Here is a 6,492-nt window from a genome sequence, read left to right on the forward strand (position 1 = left end):
TATCTTTTTTTCAAGTTGGGCTTCGAGAAAGTGTTCAAGTAAGAGCAGTCTCAGGGACTCTGAAGGGAAGGGGATGTGATCTATATCCTGCCTATGAAAGCTTAGGCCATGTGTGAGAATGGTTCTGGAGGAAGCCATGGAGCTAGAGGATACTAAAAACAAAATTGTGATTTGGGATTTTTAGGACACTGTATTTTAAATTACATTATGAATGTATAATACTTGCCTTTTATTTGTAAACCTGAAGGGAAACAGCAGCATCTAGATTATTTTTTTGCATACCTGTATGACTTCAGAGATTGGAGCACATGAATTGTACAGTACTGGTGCCGTGAAGGGCGAGCCAGGCTAGCCCACAGATACTGTTACGCTTAGACCGTCCATGTTTGGTGGACATCTTTAGCTTCTATACAGAATCCTTAAGGAGAGTTTATGGGTCGTTTTAAAAACAGGTCATGGGCCCTGTTGGTATGAGGGTTTGATTGTCCTGTATTTTAGGAGTGAACATTTCTGATGAGGAAAGAAATTTTTCAAAGGACTAGAAAGAATTCTAAGCCAAGCTCTTTAACTGCAAATGCCACTTAGCCTCAGATCATTTGATGTGGTATTTTTGGTCTTTATGGCATCCTCTGCTGTGGAGAAGATGGTGCAGATTGAACTTTTCTTCTTTGTAATGCTGCTTGCTTCACACCAAATTTTTTTTTGGGAGTTGAATTCTTTTCATTGGAAGTCATAGAGAAGACAGGAATTGTATGTATGCTGCTGCTGGCCAGGAACAGTTTGGGAAGAAAAGCAAGGCAGTTGAAATTGATGATGCAGAGACCTAGTATAGGAAGGAATTTGTGGAATAAACCTTAACTGAAGGTTCTCAGAATGAAAAGATGATTGGAATTTGGAGTAAGTGTCCTGCATCAGTGCATATTTGACCTGTCTAGAGTGTGTGCCATTGTTTAATGAGGAGCTCTCTGCTGACCTTACACCAGTAATACTTCTTGACTTGAATGTCACTTCACTTTTATAGATAATGTTTTCTTCTTTCTCTTTGATATTTCCTGTGTTAGTTAATTGGTAGATGTGTGGTCGTGTATTCTAAATTTAGTTTTTTTTGGGTGGGGTCTGCTCCCCTTCCTGACCTTCTTGAATATGCTATTTAATTTGTGTCTGTATCTTTGTGGAGTTGATGATGACTGAATTGATTGTGCAGATTTCTTTTCCAGCTTTCATTTTTCCCTCATCAAGTGTCACATATTTTCTAATCACATGCACTTCCTCACCACAGAGGCACATATCCACTTGGCCTCATAGCAGTTCTCCATAGCACTACTGTAGTTAAGTTCCTTAGAACTTTGTCAGGAGTGAACTAGAAAAATGTGCTTACTAGGGCCTAAGAACTGCTTTATGCTGTGTAGTCTGGCCTTTGCACTAATAGATTGCTGATATGGGTCAATTTAGAGACCTTTCTATATTAATGCCTCCTGGTATTGTCTTAAGATACCTACAGTGTCAGCTTTTAGATCTGTGCATATGTTGTGTCCCTTCTTACGGGCTCTGCATGAAGTTGCTGCATTGTCTTTGGGTTAGCAGATGTGCCTGTCAACTAGCATGCATATCTTTCAAATTCCATAACCTTGGTAAGGCTTCCAAAGGATTTATGGTTTCTAAACTGTGTCTTCCCTACCCTTCTCACACCTTCAAAGAGTGAGAAATAAAATTAATAACACCCAAAGTTAGTCTAGTAAACATGGCTTTTTAAAAAATCCTTTTAACCTTGACTATCAAGGATTTGTGATGGTGGTAAGCAGGCCTGGAGCCTCAGCTCTATAAATCTCATTCCTAAAACTTTGCTTGAATCTCTTGTTGGCAAAAACAGATACCTGTGGATTGTCTATAGGGCTTTTAATAAGATACCTGTGTTGCTGTTAGATGAACTCAAGTGAAGCATTAATCTAAAGCCAAATTGGTCTTCTAAAGTACTAGTTAGCTTTTTGTGTAGAAGATAGTCTAGTCTTCCCACTCATCTATCAATGTGTTTCCATATCGGGGAAGCTTTTTGTCACTTTTTTTTTATTTTAATGATTTTAGTGTTTTGATTTTATGTGTTCTTTTTCATAATTTTGTATTACTGACTACACCACTGTTGGTAGAAACTTTTAGTCTTGGGATACATGGATACAGCAATGAATTAGGATATATAAATAAAATCATGGTAACATCAGTGCTGGGTTTCTTTAAGCCTCTGCTACCTACTTCCCCGCATTGAAAACACATACCCCTTGTACATTGCTTTTGGACAAAAGCAATTAGAGAGGCTTTATCGCAGTATGGTTGGATTTTAAATATATCTGTGTTTCTCATCTTTTGGGAACTGATTCATTGTTTTAAAAAGATTTGTTGATGCATAATTTTGATACTAATGCTAGAAAAAGGGATTCTAGAACATCTTGAAGTGGAGTACAAATATTATTCTCTTGGGTTTAGGAGAATTTAGACAGTCTATGCAACCCATCAGATGGTGAGAAATAAGCCCTCTGCAGTCCTACTAAGCTTTCGGTGACTGATACCTCCCTAAATCTTGTGTTTTGCTGCTTGTTAACACCCAGCTTTTAACTGAGTGTTTTCCTCCTGGTGGATTAGCAAATATTAATGTTGTACCACACTGTCAAGTTTTATTTTGCCTTTTTATCCCTTTGTGGATGTGAGTTGGAAAGAAGCATAGTACTGTAATTGTAGTGTGGTCTGGAATGAGAATTATTTTTTAAGTGGGTGAACCCTCCATTTTTTAGTGTTTCTAAAGTTTTTAATATGAACTTGGCATTGGGGAAGGATGGAAAAGATAAAGAATGTTCACTAAAAAGCAGTGTTTACTCTTCTCCTTTTTGAACAAGTATCCATGGTTGAATGAAAAAGACTCTGGGGTTTGTGTTGCCATGTTAAGCATGGAGAGGGATGTTTGACAGCATGCTAATTGAAGCCAGGACAAGTGTATCTCCATCAGGTAATCCGGAAGCCCTCAGTTGAAAGCTGAGGAACCCTTAGGTGGTTAGGTTATATTGGGATTGATTACAAAGCAGAAGTGTTGGCTGGTTTACGAAAAAGAATGCAGCAGCCTAACTAATGTTAACCTGTTTCTGGATTTGAAACTGACTTTTTTCCCACCCTACTCCACGCACCTAAAACTGTTTTCTTATCAGACCAAAGAGCAAAAAAGGAAGAATAAAAAAAGTAAAACACTTTACCAATTTATGTCACTCAGGTACAATTTTGTGGTGAGATTTTTGTCTGTTTTCTTTGTACTGCTCTTAAGAGTCCTTTCTCAGCATATTGTTCTGCCATTGCCTCTGTCCTCCTTGGGGCACCTCAGTTCTGGATGCTACCCCTGGGATCTCTACTGCTGTTATGTGAATGATAGGATATAAGTGACCATTACAGTAAGGGCTCTTTGTAAAAAAATCAAAAAAGTTTTAAAAAAAATTTAAAAAGGATGTTGTATACATTTTATAGTCTGGCTATCAGTTTGATATCTTGCTGTCAAGTATGTTTTTCAATCTGTATTTATCCATCCCATCAATAAATGTTAATGATAAAACACTCATCTAATTGTGTACTGAGTCTTCCAATTAGTCCTTAGTCTTTGTCATTTTATTGATATGATTACAATTTGCCTTCAGTTTTGGTAGTAGTACGTTATTACTAAACAAGATCCTACCGGAATTGAAGCCTTTGAAAAGACCAAGATTTGGTTATCACAGTGAACTGTTAAAGTATGATGTAGTCAGAGGGGAAAAAAATCTTTATTCTAATGAATACATAGAAGAGTAACTACAGTACCCAAAACGGTTTCAGCTCAGACAGATGATAGCAGTATGAAGTTTGCTTACCTAGAGTAAGCGTTACCAACATGACTCATAATTGTATGCTTGATCTTTTGAAAAATCTAAAATACTGGTATAGACAGCAGTGCATTTGGAAGAAAATGTTTTGTAGAAAGATAATAGTTTTCTTTGGTGGTGCCTGGAAAAATTGATAGAGAATACTCACCCTTGTCCTGGGACATAATAAAATACCAGTTAATTACACTTAAATCTTGTAAATTATACACTTAAAGGGAAAGAATTTTTATGCCAAACTATCCAGAATTATAATACAAAGTTAGCAGTAGTTTTAGTTTAAAAGCTTTGTTTGCCGTCGCTCCGTTCCCTGAAATTTTTGTGAAAGTTGCTGACATTCATAATTCTGATCTGGTTTCAGTGGAAGAGAAGCCGTAAATGAAAAATAAGGGAAGAGATGATTTGAAATTTACAAAAGAAAGTAACTTTGTTAAGAGTTAGTATCTACCGTGTCATCCTTGGGAATAGATGAGGTGCAAATCAATATAAAGGCTGAGTACAGCCAGATCCCCAGTTAAAGGTTTTGTTTAACTGATAGAGAGCTGGGCTTTATCTTATGGTCAATGTCTACATCATATCCTGATCTCCCTGACCTTTTGAAAGCTAAGATTGGCTTGATCTCTACTATTCAATGTTCTGTAGAAAGTTTGAAGCTGTTTTCTAAGACTATGGATTTCCTTAGAAGCTAATATTCACTGTAATCTCTGGCTCTGGGGGCCTGCTTTGTGCTGAATTTATTTGGTTTAGAGATTGTCACATTGTTTTACTTGTGCTACCTTTTCTATACTGTGGAATCAACTTTTTCTTCACATAACACTCAAAACCGACAGATGAACACTCAGTGATGAAAAGTTAAAATTGAATACTAGATACACCTTTTCTGAAAAGCACTTTCAGGCACTCCCCTGCCTTTCGTTTATTTTTTCATTAGAAAACAGCGCCTACTAAATGCTAGGTTTCATTTACTACTGGGAATACAACAGTAAACAAGCATCTTGCCCTCACAGAACTTACATTCTAGTTATAGGGGAGACAGAAGTAAACAGTATGTGGTGATAAGTACTTTGGAGAATGTAAAACAGGGAAGGGGATATAGGAATTTGTGTGTGTGTGCATGCGTGCATTTGTCTAGGTAAGTAGGGTTGTTGTAACTGAAAATAAGGTAGCTAGGGAAGAAGTCGTGAGGTTATGTTTTAACAGAGACCTGAAGGAAGTGAGAACAAGTCATGTGCACACTGGAAGAAGAACATTCCAGACAGGAAACTGCAAGTATAAAGATTATGAGAACACGCTGATATGTTTGAGAAATAGCAAGTAGGCCGGTGTAGCTTGTATGGAAATGAATAAGGGTGAAAGTAGTAGGATATGAGGTTAGAGAGGCAATAGCAGGCCAGATATTCTATGGTTTTACAGCCCATCATAAAAACTTTTGAGATGAGGCACTGGGAAATTTTGAGCAGAGAGGTGACAAGATCTAGCTCAGGTTTTAAAACATTCTCGAGCTGCTGTGTTGAAAATAGATTTTGGAGCGAAGGGCAGGAGCAGGGAGATCTTCCTCAAGGAATTGTTATTTTTTTTCCTGTCTGCCTTAGGTTTAGCAGGACTTTTTCCCTCAATTAAGACCTTCAGTATGCCCACTAATTAAGCAAAAAATAAAGTTTCTGCTGTGTTCCTGTCCCTGTGCCTCTTCACATTGTTCTCTTTAGTAGTTTGTTTTCCTATTTCTTTTTGATATTATCACATTTGATTACAGATCCTGATACCCAAATTTTCTGTAGACTGTCTCCAGCTGGTTTTGAGTTACAGGATGTTTATATCATCTTCTATAACAACCCCTTTTGAGAGTTTTTTGTTCATGTATATAAATTGTAGTTGCTATTATGATACACAATGCCAAAGTGTTCTAGAATGTTTACTCCAAGACAGCAGGGTTATCTTTCTTGTTTTTTACTGTATCCCCAGTGCCTGACACTTAGGTGCTCAATAAATATTTTGTTGAATGAATGAATTTCAGGAAAGGGCCTTCTTCTAGGGCTGACATAGTCTGAGAACAGCTCCCCTCCTTGCCTTTTTAATCACTTCTTGTGTTGTAAACTGACAGGTGCTTTAAGTGAAAGTTTAGTTCGTTAGTTTTTCATACAAAAATTTATACACACATTGTTTTGTGACCCTATTTGCTCTCCCTATAATGAGACAGCACACTCCTGCTTTCCACCCCCGATTTCCCATGTCCACTCAACCAGCTCCTGTCCCTTTTCTGCCTTCTCATCTCACCTCTGGACAGGAGCTGTCCATTTAGTCTCAAGTATTTACTTGAGCCAAGAAGCAAACTCCTCACAAGTATTATTTTAGGTCTTATAGTCCAGTCTTTGTCTGAAGAGTTAGCATCGGGAATGGTTTTAGTTTTGGGCTAACAGAGAGTCCAGGGGCCATGTCTTCCAGGTCCCTCCAGTCTCAGACCATTAAGTCTGGTCTTTTTACTAGAATTTGAGTTCTGCACCCCCCTTTTCTCCTGCTCCATCACAGACTGTCTGTTGTGTTCCCTGTCAGGGTGGTCATTGGTGGTAGCCAGGCATCATCTAGTTCTTCTGGTCTCAGGCTTATA

The sequence above is a fragment of the Loxodonta africana genome, chromosome 4 (assembly GCF_030014295.1).
Source record: "Loxodonta africana isolate mLoxAfr1 chromosome 4, mLoxAfr1.hap2, whole genome shotgun sequence".
NCBI classification, from domain to species: domain Eukaryota; kingdom Metazoa; phylum Chordata; class Mammalia; order Proboscidea; family Elephantidae; genus Loxodonta; species Loxodonta africana.